Genomic DNA, 17,344 nt, shown 5'->3' on the forward strand with positions numbered 1-17,344 from the left:
AGTTTTAGGAGAATTTAATAAAAAGAAACATTTAAAGGATATGGGATTATTTAGCTTGAAGAACAAATGGTTTGGGAGAGATGTGGTATATATTTGTGGGTATAAAAGACTGTCCTGTGGAAGAGGGAAGATTTGTTCTGGGCAGTTTTTGAGGGCAGACGTGGGACCGTTTGTTCTGCAGTTTGGGGAGCAGGTTTTAGTTCAATGCCAAGAACTTTGTGTGTGCCAGTGAAACCTTACAAAGTAGGCCAATTGGATCTATTTAGAATTGGTAAGGGGAACTGGTCTTGACTTATGTGGAAGTGACCCCTGGATTAGGCATATTTGATTATATAACGTCTGAGACCCTTTTCGTGGCTAATTCTCTACATACTAGGGTACGTGTAGAACAACCTTCAATGAACTTTAGAGGATAGATAGGAAAGATAGTGCTATGAAGGTATGTGTTGTTCAAGGGGACAAAGGCAGTTAATCACCAGAACATCCCCAGGGTGGCGCTAGCTTGGTGGATTTGCAGCTGTCTAGCACTGGATAGAACTATCTGGTGGTACTATCAGAACAGCTGTTTTCAAACTTTAACAAACATATGAATCACTTGGGAAACTTGGTTTTAAAAAGGGCCATCCACAGGTGATGCTGCTATGGTCTGTTTGGGCTGGGGTTAGAAGTTGGCTGCAGTTGAAGCCAGGCACCCAGGTGGTGGTCCCCAGATAAGCTTTGAGAAACTTTGTGTTGGGCCAGATGCTGTAGGCAGGGTCAGATTTTGAAAGGGTTTGAATTCTTGACCTCTGGGGACGTTTTAATCCTGAGCTCCTGAGGTTCTCTGCCAACAGTTCAAAGGAGGCCACTGGCCTCCCCCACTTGCCCCTGGCAGCCTCCTTCCTGCACACGGGAGGGGCTTGGGTCCCTGGCTCCCCAGCCACCCTGTTACAGACAGCGCCTATCTCTCCTAACATAGGCACCTGACAAGAGTTCCAGAATAATGATGAGTGACTGTCCTTATTCCCGAAGATAAAAATGTTGATTTAGAAACACATGTAAATATTTAGTGCAGAGTTCTTGCTTTTGGCTGCTAATGATTTTTTGATAACTTTTAGAGTTTTAGTAACAAAATAGACACCAGTGATTCTGAGTACTCATTGCATATTTTCACATACAGAGCTGGTTGATTGGTTTGGCTCTAGAAATAAAATTAGTTTCCTGAAATCCCACATTTGTGTTTGTTTGGTTATTAGTTGCTTCTTTCTAACCTGTGTGCCCAGAAGCCCCGGGGAAGCCTTGTGAATAAGAGCATATGCAAATGTGAAGCCGGCTGCCCAGACCCTGGAGAACATGAGGATCACCTGGAAGTATTTTAAAACAGTGGTTCTCAACTGGTTTTAAATTTCGATGACCGAGTTCCACCCCCAGAGATTCCAATTTAGCGGACCTGTGCTGTGGCCTGGCGGTCAGAATGTTTAAAAAGGTCCCCAGGTAGTGCTATTGTGCGGCCAAATTTGAGAACCACTGTTTTAAACATACCGATTTTCAAGCCTCAGCCAAGAGATTTTCATGGGGTGTGTCTGGGATGGGGCCCAGGGATCTGCATTTAAAAAATTCCCCAGTTTATTTCGGACGCTCACTCTTCTTGGAAACTATTGGTGTAAATGAAAAGAGCTTAGATTTGGAACGAGACAGATTTGCTTCTGATTTCTGTTTTGCCACTTATTAGCTGGGAACTTACTGCCTTGGGCAAGTGCACTAAACTCTCTAAGCTGTTTCTACATCTGTCAGCGAGGGATAATATGGATCGACCTCACAGCTCCATAGTGGACACCTGTGAGTCACTGAAAAGATTCTCTAATCCTGGGCTTCTCAAGCTTTCATGCGCACATTGCGTGCAAGTCACCTGGGGGTTGTGTTTAAATGAGGATCTGATGAGGGGCCAGGGATGCTGCCTGCTGCTTCGCTGCTGCCTGCCCGCAGGTTGAGCACCGAGGGCTTCGTGCACAATGAAAACTCGGGGCCCTTTGCTGAAACAGCGGGAAGAAAGTGTTGTTAAAGGTACTAAAGTATAGAGCTTTTTCCTTCTTCCAGGGTCTCACTTTCATCTCGTCATGGTGTGTTTTGTTATTTAATGTAGCACTATGTAAAGGAAAAGTAAAGTTTTAAAATATTAGCATGAAATTTGCCATTTAGCTTTAAATTGTGCAATGTCACTTTTAAATACAAATATGAGAGCATTTAACTCGTATGTGGAATCACCATAATTACACAGTTCAGCTCCATTGCTCATGCATCCATCTGTATTTTGTTCTCACCTAAGTCAACTGTTGTCACTTCACTTCTTGACGCACTCACAGTCCACAGTGTTCTCTGCTTTTCTCTCCTGATGAGGAAGGACTGGACAAACGAGGAACTATGGGTTGCCCTACCTTCTGTCTTTCCTTGTCCTTCCGTGTCATCATTTTCAGCATAAGTGGCTGGTTAACACAGGGATGTGATGTGAGTAAGAAAAGATACGAAGATATGGTTCCTTGGTAGTTTGTGTTTCTTAGATTGCCATTTCCAAAGTAGATCCTGGTGTGAAGGAAAGTATGGTTTCTTGGGGCTGCCGGCACTCTGGCTTGCTCAGTCATGGACTTAACATGCTCACCTTGTACTTGCTTTGAGCCTTGTTGAATTCCCACGATGTGGGCCCACTGGAACTCAGTGCTTATGGGTACCTCAAATGCCATATGCGAAGATGCATCTGGGAACAGTAAATATGCATGTTGCCCATATCTCCTCAGCTTGTGAGCATGCTCCATGTACCATTGGATTTCATTTACAAAACACAAGTTGAAAGGTAAAATTATTAAGCATTTCAAAACAGCAGAGGATCAAACTCATGACCATCATGAGTGAAGGGCCCTGTGTGGTGGCATAGGTCTCACACTCGTGAAGCCAACCTTGGCCATGCTTTGAGTAGCAAGGATATAGTGTCTATACTGCTGTGCACTGTCCATTACTCTCCATGGCAGGCATATATGACAAATCATAGGGCTCAGCAAATGTTCATTCTTTGACTTTCTTATTTTCCCTCTTCTCCCTTCTGAAGAAAGAGTGGTTCAGTGGAAAACCTTTGAAACGCTCAGATGAGGCCAACTGCAGGAGATGGTGAAAAGGGTCATCTTTGAATGTACTCATGTTCTGATGAAAGAATGAGTGACCCTGAGGCTGGGCTGGGCTGGGCTGGGCCTCCAGCCCTAGGAAGAGTTGTATGACTCTCCATGGCCAAATGTGGCCACAGGCCTAGGAATTCCAGTCTCAGGCTGCCAGGGAAGGGAGAGAGGGCCAGTTTGCCAGTCACTGAGTGGGAGGACTGCAGCACTTGCCTGTATTTGTCACTTGTCTTCCTGCTGCTTTTGTTCTTTGAGCGAATTCCTGTTTGAAGAACTGATATTTAATTCAACAGCCCCCATGGAGCCTTGTTCCTGTGATAGAAGTTTCTAAAATTCTCAGTCAACAAAATGGTAACAGCTGGTCTTTGAAACTCTGGGCACTGTAGACTGGGGAGGTGCTGGGGGAGGGAGCAGTAAGGGAACCAGGGATTGGGGCTGGGGAATGTACTATTTGTTAAGGATAATGAGGCAAAAATGTGACAGAGGTTTTTAGTACAAATAATAGACAGAAGTCTTCAAACAACAGCAGAGAGTCATTAAAAAAAGAAACAGTTAAATAATTGTCTAATTAGCAGGCACCAAGAAGGCAAAATTTATTCCATTAGAACTTCTTAAGGGAGAGTCAATAAATTTACAGCTGGGTGTTCATTTTGTCAGGAATACAGAGAATGTGGATTTTCTTGGTGCCAAGTTGTTCTTCGATCCCTTTGCTAAGCTTCATAATTAACCCAAGGTGAGTCTTGCCTCAGAGAACTGCTAGACTCAGTTGCTTTACTCAACCATGTCATTAAGCTCTGGCCCAAGTATTGAGCCTTCAAGAAGCCAGGAACCACAGGGACCTCTACTATTAACAATGCTGTGAGCTAATGTTCATACGGCGCTCCACAGCTTACAAGGCATATTGACATATGTGATTTCACTGAATTCTTGCAGCCACTCAGCAAGGGAAGCTGAGGCTGTATAAGTGAATATTTACGAGTATGGATGGTGTATTAGCTAGCTTGGGTGACCATAACAAACCACTATAGACTGGATGGCTTAAACAGAAATTTATTTTCTAACAATTCTGGAGGCTGGAAGTCAGAGATCAGAGTGCCCCCATGATTGGGTTAGGTCTCTCTTCTTGGCTTGCAGATAGCTGGCTTCTCTGTGTGCTCACATGGCCTTTCTTCAGGGCACGTAGAAAGAGGGAGGGGGAGAGAGAGAGAGAGAGAGAGAGAGAGAGAGAGGGAGGGAGAGAGAGAGAGAGAGAGAGAGAGAGAGAGAACAAAATCTCTTTGTTTTCCTCTTCTAGGGCCACCAGTCTTACCTGGTTAGGACCTCACCCATATTACCTCATTTGATCTAAATTCCCCCTAAAAACCCCATCTCCAAATACAGCCACTTTGTGGTGGTGGTGGGGTGGGAGGATAGGGCTTCAACATATGGATTTGGAGGGGACACATTTCAGTCCATACCAGATGGCAACCACCTGGTGAGAACACAAACCATCTGCAGCCACACAGCTCACTGTCTGCATTAAAATCACCTGATTTCAGGAGACTCTTACCCAGGAACATCATGTTGCAAATAATTATGATTTGGTTAAAGAACTTCCTGAAAATCCATTTATATGAAAAAAAGATGATTCAACCATCTCTCATCAGAGGAAATAATCCCCTTTCAGGACAATATAAATCACTTTATCAGACTCATCAAGCCACTGTTGATGCTTTAAGACTCTTGGAACCATTTCCTTGCTGTGTCAACCAACCCTAAACTACTATGTCAGGAAGTTGGGCCAATCTGAATCCGGCCCCTGCATTGAAATACTTGCCTTAAACCAGACTCCCAAACCTCATAAATATCCCTCTTAGAAAATAAGTCTTGTCAAGGGCGTATTCTTCCTTATTATAGTAAGTGATGAACTTCAACTTTGCTTTATCAGTAAGCTGATTAGGTGATTTTATTGAGAAGTCCGAAATCAACATCAGTTTGAACCACTGATTTGAACCTTGACTCCAACACTTTCTAGCTGTATGATCTTGGAAAAAAAATTTTAACCTCTCTATGCCTCATTTTCCTCATCTGTAAGGTGACCACCAACCACAGAAGGTCATTATAAGGTTTAAATGAGTTAATACAGATGAAGCTGTTACATACCTGACAAATGGCAGGATCTCAATAAATACATTCATATTATTGAAATCTGTCAGATGGGCTGACCAGTGCCTTCATTCATTTTCTTGATGTATATTTCCCTAAAACAAGGCTGCTTAAGCAAAGTAAAATATCATACATAGGCTTTTGATTTACAATGAAATTATATACCTCATTTCCTCCATTTCAAAAATACCATTAAATATACAATATCAATTTAAAAACAGTAGGAGCAAAAAAATGGAACACTGCTGTACTAAGTGTACACATTGGCTATAACATGCATACCAATTTCAGAAATGATAAAATGTAGAAAAGATTGTCTTCAGGAGGATTAAGTGAATTTAGAGGGTTTTTTTTTTCCCCCTAAAGCCCTCAGCTTTTGTGGGAAGGATGGGGGCTCCCCTGAAGTGCTTTCAAACACATCTCTACGGCTGAGTGGTTTCTGACTCTCTTTTGGGGACAGGCCAAGCCAGCTTGGGGAAAAAGGCAGTGAGCCTAAAACCATTTCACATATGTTTGAGTTCCTCATGGATTTGGCCATGGGACCCTATGTTTGCAGACACTTGGAGTGTGATTGCTGCAGGCTGGAGCTGGCGTTTACTTATGGGAGGGCTGGGAGAGGGGCCCCCTTTTCACAGAACTGGAATTCTGCTTGGCTGTGCTGACAGAAAGTATTGATTCAGCCATATTTCCTCTCCCATAGAGAACCTTCCCTCTGTCTCTACTCGGTGGCCTCCTTTTCTTCCTTCGTCTCACCTCATGGTATATTCACGGCCACTGAAAGTGACTCAGATGGTCAAGGCACATCTATACAGTGCTTCCGAAAGTGACTTCTGTAGACCAGGGCCAATATGCGAACTGTTTCCAGTCTCTGGTGAGAAAAATACAGAGATCGAGAGCATTTAGACATTTTATAGCAGTTTGACGTTGCTGTGAAATCCATGCAGATGATCACTGACCTTGTCTCATTTAATAGAGCCTAGACCAATGCAGGGGTTGTGTTACACCCACGGTCAGTTGCATTTAGTGCAAGTTACCTACTGACCATGTGCAGTAGGATTATAGTGGGCTGAACATTAAAACTACAGCAACAGTGACAACCACGAAACCTGTCCAATAGCCAGAGATGTATTGAGAAATACGGTTGTAAAAACTAATTATTTTTTATATAGAAGCTATACCTGGAATTTCAGCAGCTGCCACCATGTCATATAAGATCTTGGAACACTGACCTGGACACCAAGAGTTCCCAGCCCAGCTGGTTCAGAATGATTAAAGTTTACAGTTCATTTGACATTGTTCTGAATACCAAACTATGATGCTGTTTTAAAAAGTGACTAGATGTGGACAGATGTGGATTGCTTATTTCTCCATTTCATGAAAATATAATTTAAAGCAAGTTTTGAAGCTGTAGACCTTACCCATAGATCAGCATATTCTCTCTAGCTTCAGTACTAATCAGAACATGACCTTGCACCTGTCTCACTACCAGAGTGAAGGGCCTTTCTAGGCTGTCCTTTCTGTAGTTAAGGGTACTTTTAGAGTTAACAAAATAAGCACTTCCTGCCGGAGTCTTACCTGTAGCATTTTTTTTTAAAATTAAAGCAAGAGGATAAGATGTTCTGTTAATAGTCATTTTTTAAAAAAAAACCCAAATTTTATCTATTTGGCCCTTGTTCCACTAGAGAGAAACAAACCATAACAGTATCCCATTATTTATTTATTTATTAACATCATTGTTGGAGTATAATTGCCTTACAATGGTGTGTTAGTTTCTGCTTTATAACAAAGTGAATCAGTTATACATATACGTATATCCCCATATCTTCTCCCTCTTGCGTCTCCCTCCCACCCTCCCTATCCCACCCCTCTAGGTGGTCACAAAGCACAGACCTAATCTCCCTGTGCTATGCAGCTGCTTCCCACTAGCTATCTATTTTACATTTGGTAGTGTATATATGTCCATGCCACTCTCTCACTTCGTCCCAGCTTACCATTCCCCCTCCCCGTGTCCTCAAGTCCATTCTTTACGTCTGCGTCTTTATTCCTGTCCTGCCCCTAGGTTCTTCAGAACCATTTTTTGTTTTTGTTTTGTTTTTAGATTCCATATATATGTGTTAGCATACGGTATTTGTTTTTCTCTTTCTGACTTCCTTCACTCTGTATGACAGACTCTAGGTCCATCCACCTCATTAAAATTAACTCAATTTCGTTTCTTTTTATGGCTGAGTAATACTCCATTGTATATATGTGCCACATCTTCTTTATCCATTCATCTGTCAATGTACACTTAGGTTGCTTCCATATCCTGGCTATTGTAAATGGAGCTACAATGAATATTGTGGTACATGACTCTTTTTGAATTATGGTTTTCTCAGTGTATATGCCCAGGAGTGGGATTTCTGGGTCGTATGGTGGTTCTATTTTTAGTTTTTTAAGGAACCTCCATACTGTTCTCCATAGTGGCTATATCAGTTTACATTCCCACCAGCAGTAAAGGAGGGTTCCCTTTTCTCCACACCGTCTCCAGCATGTACTCTTTGTACATTTTGTGATGATGGCCATTCTGACTGGTGTCAGGTGATACCTCATTGTAGTTTTCATTTGCATTTCTCTAATGATTGGTGATGTTGAGCATCCTTTCATGTGTTTGTTGGAAATCTGTATATCTTCTATGGAGAAATGTGTATTTAAGTCTTCCACCCATTTTTGGATTGGGTTGTTCGTTTTTTTGATATTGAGCTGCATGAGCTGCTTGTAAATTTTGGAGATTAATCCTTTGTCAGTTGCTTCGTTTGCAAATATTTTCTCCCATTCTGAGGGTTGTCTTTTGGTCTTGTTTATGGTTTCCTTTGCTGTGCAAAAGCTTTGAAGTTTCATTAGGTCCCATTTGTTTATTTTTGTTTTTATTTCCATTTCTCTAGGAGGTGGACCAAAAAGGATCTTGTTGTGATTTATGTCATGGAGTGGTCTATGTTTTCCTCTAAGAGTTTGATAGTGTCTGGCCTTATATTTAGATCTTTAATCCGCTTTGAGTTTATTTTTGTGTATGGTGTTACGGAGTGTTCTAATTTCATTCTTTTACATGTAGCTGTCCAGTTTTCCCAGCACCACTTATTGAAGAGGCTGTCTTTTCGCCATTGAATATTCTTGCCTCCTTTATCAAAAATAAGGTGACCATATGTGCGTGGGTTCATCTCTGGGCTTTCTAAACTGTTCCATAGATTTGTATTTCTGTTTTTGTTCCAGTACCATACTGTCTTGATTGCTGTAGCTTTGTAGTATAGTCTGGGAGCCTGATTCCTCCAGCTCCGTTTTTCTTTCTCAAGATTTCTTTGGCTATTTGGGATCTTTTGTGTTTCCAAACAAATTGTGAAATTTTTTGTTCTAGTTCTGTGAAAAATGCCATTGGTAGTTGGATAAGGATTGCATTGAATCTGTAGATTGCTTTGGGTCGTATAGTCATTTTCACAATGTTGATTCTTCCAATCAAAGAACATGGTATATCTCTCCATCTATTTGTATCATCTTTAATTTCCTTCATCAGTGTCTTACAGTTTTCTGCATACAGGTCTTTTGTCTCCTTAGGTAGGTTTATTCCTAGGTATTTTATTCTTTTTGTTGCAATGGTAAATGGGAGTGTTTCCTTAATTTCTCTTTCAGATTTTTCATCATTAGTGTATAGGAATGCAAGAGATTTCTGTGCATTAATTTTGTATCCTGCACTTTACCAAATTCATTGATTAGCTCTAGTAGTTTTCTGGTAGCATCTTTAGGATTCTCTGTGTATAGTATCATGTCATCTGCAAACAGTGACAGCTTTACTTCTCCTTTTCCGATTTGGATTCCTTTTATTTCTTTTTCTTCTCTGATTGCTGTGGCTAAAACTTCCAAAACTATGTTGAATAATAGTGGTGAGAGTGGACAACCTTGTCTTGTTCCTGATAATAGAGGAAATGGTTTCAGCTTTTCACCATTGAGAACGATATTGGCTGTGGGTTTGTCATATATGGCCTTTATTATGTTGAGGTAAGTTCCCTCTATGCCTACTTTATGGAGGGTTTTTATCATAAATGGGTGTTGAATTTTGTCAAAAGCTTTTTCTGCATCTATTGGGATGATCATATGGTTTTTCTCCTTCAATTTGTAAATATGGTTTATCACATTGATTGATTTGCATATATTGAAGAATCCTTGCATTCCTGGGATAAACCCTACTTGATCATGGTGTGTGATCCTTTTCATGTGCTGTTGGATACTGTTTGCTAGTATTTTGTTGAGGATTTTTGCATCTGTGTTCATCAGTGATATTGGCCTGTAGTTTTCTTTCTTTGAGACATCTTCATCTGGTTTTGGTATCAGGGTGATGGTGGCCTCGTAGAATGAGTTTGAGAGTGTTCCTCCCTCTGCTGTATTTTGGAAGAGTTTGAGAGGGATAGGTGTTAGCTCTTCTCTAAATTTTGATAGAATTGTCCTGTGAAGTTGTCTGGTCCTGGGCTTTTGTTTGTTGGAAGATTTATTTGTAATCACAGTCTCAATTTCATTGCTTGTGATTGGTCTTTTTATATTTTCTCTTCCTTCCTGGTTCAGTCTCAGAAGGTTGTGCTTTTCTAAGAGTTTGTCCATTTCTTCCACATTGTCCATTTTATTAGCATATAGTTGCTTGTAGTAATCTCTCATAATTCTTTGTATTTCTGTAATGTCAGTTGTTACTTCTCCTTTTTCACTTCTAATTCTATTGATTTGAGTCTTCTCCCTTTTTTTCTTGATGAGTCTGGCTAATGGTTTATCAATTTTGTTTATCTTCTCAAAGAACCAGCTTTTAGTTTTATTGATCTTTGCTATCATTTCCTTCATTTCTTTTCCATTTATTTCTGATCTGATCTTTATGATTTCTTTCCTTCTGCTAGCTTTTGGGGTTTTTGTTCTTTTTCTAGATGCTTTAGGTGTAACGTTAGGTTGTTTATTTGAGTTGTTTCTTGTTTCTTGAGGTAGGATTTTATTGCTGTAAACTTCCCTCTTAGAGCTGCTTTTGCTGCATCCCATAGGTTTTGGGTTGTCGTGTTTTCATTGTCATTTGTTTCTAGGTATTTTTTGATTTCCTCTTTGATTTCTTCAGTGATTTCTTGGTTATTTAGTAGTGTATTGTTTAGCCTCCATGTGTTTGTATTTTTTACAGTTCTTTTCCTGTAATTGATATCTGGTCTCATAGTGTTGTTGTTGGAAAAGATACTTGATATGATTTCAATTTTCTTAAACTTACCAAGACTTGATTTGTGACACAAGATAAGATGTATCCTGGAGAATGTTTCATGAGCACTTGAGAAGAAAGTACATTCTGTTGTTTTGGATGGAATGTTCTATAAATATCAGTTCAGTCCATGTTGTTTAATGTATCATTTAAAATTTGTCTTTCCTTATTTATTTTCATTTTGGATTATCTGTCCATTGGCGAAGGTGGGGTGTTAAAGTCCCCTACTATGATTGTGTTACTGTCGATTTCCCCTTTTATGGCTGTTAGCATTTGCCTTATGTAGTAAGGTGCTCCTATGTTGGATGCATAAATATTTACAATTGTTATATCTTCTTCTTGGATTGATCCCTTGATCATTATGTAGTGTCCTTCTTTGTCTCTCGTGATAGCCTTTATTTTAAAGTCCATTTTCTCTGATATGAGAATTGCTACTCCAGCTTTCTTTTCATTTCCATTTGAATATCTTCTTCCATCCCCTCACTTTCAGTCTGTATGTGTCCGTAGGTCTGAAGTGGGTCTCTTGTAGACAGCGTATATATGGTCTTTTTTGTGTATCCATTCAGCCAGTCTGTGTCTTTTGGTGGGAGCATTTAATCCATTTACATTTAAGTTAGTTATCGATATGTATGTTCCTATTACCATTTTCTTCATTGTTTTGGGTTTGTTTTTGTAGGTCTTTTCCTCCTCTTGTGTTTCCTGCCTAGAGAAGTTCCTTTAGCATTTGTTGTAAAGCTGGTTTGGTGGTGCTGAATTCTCTTAGCTTTTGCTTGTCTGTAAAGATTTTAATTTCTCTGTCAAATCTGAATGGGATCCTTGCTGGGTAGAGTAATCTTGGTTGTAGGTTTTTCCGTTTCATCACTTTAAATATGTCCTGCCACTCCCTTCTGGCTTGCAGAGTTTCTGCTGAAGGATCAGCTGTTAACCTTATGGGGATTCCCTTGTATGTTATTTGTTGCTTTTCCCTTGCTGCTTTTAATATTTTTTCTTTGTATTTAATTTTTGATAGCTTGATTAATATGTGTCTTGGAGTGTTTCTCCTTAGATTTATCCTGTATGGGACTCTCTGCGCTTCCTGGACTTGATTGACTATTTCCTTTCCTATATTAGGGAAGTTTTCAAGTATAATCTCTTCAAATATTTTCTCAGTCCTTTTTTTTTTCTCTTCTTCTTTTGGGATCCCTATAATTTGAATATTGGTGCATTTAATGTTGTCCCAGAGGTCTCTGAGACTGTCCTCAATTCTTTTCATTCTATTCTCTTCATTCTGCTCTGTGGCAGTTATTTCCACTATTTTATCTTCTGTGTCACTTATCCAGTTTTCTGCCTCAGTTATTCTGCTATTTATTCCTTCTAGAGAATTTTTAATTTCATTTATTGTGTTGTTCATCATTGTTTGTTTGCTCTTTAGTTCTTCTAGGTCCTTGTTAAACGTTTCTTGATTTTTCTCCATTCTAGTTCCAAGATTTTGGGTCACCTATACTATCATTACTCTGAATTCTTTTTCTGGTAGACTGCCTATTTCCTCTTCATTTGTTTGGTCTGGTGAGTTTTTACCTTGCTCCTTCATCTGCTGTGTGTTTCTCTGTCTTTTCATTTTGCTTAACTTACTGTGTCTGGTGTCTCCTTTTCTCAGGCTGCATGTTCATAGTTCCTGTTGTTTTTGGTGTCTGCCCCCAGTGGCTAAGGTTCTTTCAGTGGGTTGTGTAGGCTTTCTGGTGGAGGGGACTAGTGCTGTGTTCTGCTCGATGGGGCTGAATCTTGTCTTTCTGTTGGGCAGGACTGCGTCCAGTGGTGTGTTTTGGGGTGTCTTTGACCTTGTGATTTTAGGCAGCCTCTCTGCTAATGGGTGGGGTTGTGCCTGTCTTGCTAGTTGTTTGGCATAGGGTGTCCAGCATTGTAGCTTGCTGATCATTGAGTGAGCTGTGTCTTAGTGTTAAGATGGAGATCTCTGGGAGAGTTTTCGCCATTTGATATTATGTGGAGCTGGGAGGTCTCTGGTTGACCAATGTCCTGAACTCGGCTCTCCCACCTCAGAAGCTCAGGTCTGACACCTGGCTGGAGCACCAAGACCGTATCAGCCACATGGCTCAGAAGATAAGGGAGAAAAACAAAGAAAGAAAGAAAGAAAATAATGTTATTTAAATAAAAAATAAAAATTATTAACAATAAAAAAATTTGAAAGTAAAAAGGGTAAAGAAGAGAAAAAAAGAGCAACCAAACCAAAAAACACATCCACCAATGATAACCAGTGCTAAAAACTATACTAAAACAAAATAAAACAAAACAAAAGCCATCATACAGAACCCTAGGACAGATGGTTAAAGCAAACCTATACAGACAAACATCACACAGTGAAGCATATATATACACACTCACAAAAAGAGAAAAAAATACATATCTATATATTAAAAAAAAAGAGAGCAACCAATCAATAAACAAATCTACCAGTGATAATGAACTCTAAGTACTAAACTAAGATAAACATAAAACCAGGAACAAATTAGATGCAGAAAGCAAACCCCAGGCCTACAGTTTCTCCCAAAGTCCACTGCTTCAATTTTGGGATGATTTGTTGTCTATTCAGGTATTCCACAGATGCAGGGTACATCAAGTTGATTGTGGAGATTTAATCCGCTGCTCCTGAGGCTGCACGGAGAGATTTCCCTTTCTCTTCTTTATTCAAACAGTTCCTGTGTTTCAGCTTGGATTTGGCCCCGCTTCTGCGTGTAGGTCGCCTGAGGGTATCTGTTCTTTGGTCAGACAGGACGGGGTTAAAGTAGCAGCTGATTAGGGGGCTCTGGCTCACTCAGGCTGGGGAGAGGGAGGGTTACGGAATGCGGGGTGAGCCTGCCGCGGCAGAGACCACCATGGCGTTGCAATAGCCTGAGGCGTGCCGTGTGTTCTCCTGGGGTAGTTGTCCCTGGATCCTGGGACCCTGGCAGTGGCGGTGCACAGGCTCCCAGGGGAGGTATGGATAGTGACCTGTCCTCGCACACAGGCTTCTTGGTGGCTTCAGCAGCAGCCTTAGCATCTCATGCCCGTCTCTGGGGTCCGCACTGATAGACGTGGCTCACGCCCATCTCTGGAGCTTGTTTAGGTGGTGCTCTGAATCCCCTCTCCTCGCGCACTCCGAAACAATGGTCTCTTGCCTCGTAGGCAGGTCCAGACCTTTTCCCAGACTCCTTCCCGTCTAGCTGTGGTGCACTAGCCTCCTTCAGGTTGTGGTCACACAGCCAACCCCAGTCCTCTCCCTGGGATCTGACCTCTGAAGCCCGAGCCTCAGCTCCCAGCCCCAACCTGCCCCAGTGGGTGAGCAGACAAGCCTCTCGGGCCGGTGAGTGCTGGTCGGCGCCGATCCTCTGTGTGGGAATCTCTCCACTTTGCCCTCCGCACCCCTATTGCTGTGCTCTCCTCCACGGCTTTGGAGCTTCCCCCCTGCCACCCCCCGTCTCTACCAGTGAAGGGGCTTCTTAGTGTGTGGAAACTTTTCCTCCTTCACAGCTCCCTCCCAGAGGTGCAGGTCGTGTCCCTATTCTTTTGTTTCTCTTTTTTCTTTTGCCCTACCCAGGTACTTGGGGGAGTTTCTTGCCTTTTGGGAAGTCTGTGGTCTTCTGCCAGATTAACACTGAAATTGGTAGACTGAGTAAAGCAGATTATCCTTCCCAGCATGGTCTCATCCAATCCATCGAAGGTCTGAATAGAACAAAAGCCTGAGTAAGGAAGAACTTGTTCTGTCTGACTGTCTTCAAGCTGGCACATTGATCTTCTTCTGTATTCAGATTTGGATTCAGGTTAGAACTGTATAACCACCTTCCTGGGTCTCCAGCTTGCTGACTTCTCAGCTTCCATAATTGTGTGAGCCAGTTCTTTATAAGAAATCTCCTTTTTTGGAATGGGAGTGTGTACTAGTATCTGTATCTGTATAACTATATATCTATGGATTCTGTTTCTCTGGAGAACCCTGTATTCATGGAGCATGTTTTAGAGGCTATAGAAAGTATTATTTTGATTAATCAGTGCAGTTCATCAGCTCTTTATTAAACATCTGTTAGACTCAAAGCAATGAAATATACTAAGTGCTATGAGGACCACAAAGGTAAAGAAGTTTCCAGCCTTAGGGTAAGTTTTTAAACTTGCTCTTAAACTATCATAAGGCAGGGGGTTTTAAGAGCCATGAGAGAGGTGCAATTCAAATGCTTTGTGGTTTCAGTGGAGGGAAGGTCACTTTGGCCTGGTAGTTAGGGGATGGCTTTATAAAAGAGCCAGGTCCAAGTCAGGCTCAGTTCTCCAATATCACTGAATTTTCCAACTTTTGTTTTCTTATTTATATGGGAAGAACCTTGAACTCCTCTGGTTGGTGTTGTAGGACATGTTAAAATCATGAAGGCACTATTCTTAGTGAAGATTTAATAGTCATTCAATCAAATAACATAGCATCAAAATAAATAGAGCAAAAACTGTCAAGGAGAAATAGACCAAAACACATTAGTACAAGCAGACTTTAATAACTTTTCCTCAGTTCACTGACAAATTAAATAGACAAATGAGTAAGTAAAGATGTAGAAGACCTAGTAAACATAATTAACAAGGTAGACCTAACTGATATAGCTGCATCAATTTATAGTGTACCGTACTCCGAAAACAGAGAAAACGTTTCTGAACATGTGCTGTGGAACATTTGCAAAAGTGGAACTATATTGGCCCTAAAGAAAGATTCCAGACATTTTCAGAGCCACAGACAACATTCTCAGAATCCAATACAATAATATAAAAGATTAATTACCAAAATAGAAAACAAAGATTTCTACCACCTGTACAGTACTATTTGGCCCTCTTTCTCCTTGTTAAGGAAGACACTGGCTGCCCATGCATCCCAGGGATTTGATCGTGGGGCTCAGTCTTTGGCGGTATCACTAGCCATCTATACTTTCCTCCTGCCCTTCCTGTTTCTCTGGTACTTGATGTGAGAAGGCCCTGGACTGAGGGTCATGCTACCTGAGTTCTTGTCTGCTGCTGTACATTTCTGCTACTAACTTGAGTATTCTCAGGTCAGAGTCTCAAACAATTGGAGCCTCAGTTTCCTCTTCTACAAAATGAGGGAGGTTGGATTTGATAATTTCTGAAATCTCTTACAGAGATAATGAGTTAAGAGTCAATGTCTTTTGCTAGTCAGTGTCTTGTTCCCTGTAGCTCCAGTGATTGCCCTGCACTATACTCTCTGCCCTAGGGTTGGGTCAGGTAGTCAGCCAAAGAACACCGTGACCTTGGATTTCTTTGGAGACTTTGCTAAAATTGGTTCTTAAAGTTTCATCAGTGTGTCTTTTTCCTTCAACATTTGTGTGTGAATATTTTTTGTTTGGTTTGTTGTGCTCATTGACAGTGAGTTCAAACTCACTGAACCAAACTCTCAGTGCTTCTTTTTTTTCTTTTTTGTGGTACGCGGGCCTCTCACTGCTGTGGCCTCTCCCGTTGCGGAGCACAGGCTCCGGACGCGCAGGCTCAGCGGCCATGGCTCACGGGCCCAGCCGCTCCGTGGCATGTGGGATCTTCCCAGACTGGGGCACGAACCCGTGTTCCCTGCATCGGCAGGCGGACTCTCAACCACTGCACCATCAGGGAAGCCCTCAGTGCTTCTTTTATAAACTATGAAATGCGTTATCATTTTCCTTTATTGAATCCTGCTTCCTTCTGCCCATTTTCATCTGAGTTCAGAGCTACTAGGATTGATTAGGATGACCATCCATTCCAGGTTGTGCTTCTGCCATATCTAAAGGATAGTCTTAAATATATGATCTGTTTGGGGCTTTGTCAAGAGTTAGTCCACAGACAGTAGATCTACTACCAAAAAGTTAAAAAAAAAAAAAAGCAAAAAACCCAAACAACCTTCTTTCTTGTATGCATGGAGAGGTTGAGTAATTTGAGGAGAAGGCAAATTTGCAGACATTGACCTACAAAGAAGTAGTTCTTCATGAGAACGGAATATACAGCAGCACGTAACATCTCCTTCTCCCAGATCAGGTCTGTTTACCTGGATACCTATCAGACCTTCCATGCTAAGGCATCTGTGGCCTATTATTACTACTGATACTAATCGCTGTCTACTGGACGTGGGTCAGAACTAGGAAAGAATACCAGGTCCCATCTGCAAAGCATCACTTTTTGTGAGTCCTTAATGAGTGTTTATGAAAAGAAAGCTTAATAAGAAAAGGGAACTCAGTTTGCATTTGGAGAGTGAGATAGTTGAAGAGAGGACAGAAGAGAATTCACTTACATTAAAAAAAAAAAGGAATTATAAAATTCATTCAGTCTTATATGCTGAAACATTTCGTGGCTGTTCTTTATGACTAGAGAGAGTGTCAGGGAGTAAGTGAAGAGCCAGCAGGCTTTGGGGTGAGGGTGTAGCTTGCTCAGTGGTGGGACTGCATTTTCCATTTTCTTTTACTATGTGAGTAAATGCAGTAACATAGCTGCTTAGTGTGAGTGGGGAGCGTATTGGAGACTTCCAAATCAGCAATGTCAGTGAGATTGTTGGTACTGATTTCTCCTCCTGAGTGACACAATTTAAGTGACTCTTACAGGAACTTTCTTCTTGATGACAATCGACTTCTGATTGCCTAGACATCTCACAGCCACTCACAGGAGAAACAGGGAGCGCACAGAGTGCTCCCATGCAAGGACGAGCTCAGAGTTTCTCCGGCTTCTGTTAGGCTTTTCCCCACTATGATGCCCCTGAACTGTCCCCATGAGTGGCTGGGTGGCAGCAAAAGAGAAGTATGACAAAGGAGACAGCCTGTCTATTGTGGAC

This window comes from Stenella coeruleoalba (genome assembly GCF_951394435.1).
Source record: "Stenella coeruleoalba genome assembly, chromosome: 5".
Classification (NCBI taxonomy): domain Eukaryota; kingdom Metazoa; phylum Chordata; class Mammalia; order Artiodactyla; family Delphinidae; genus Stenella; species Stenella coeruleoalba.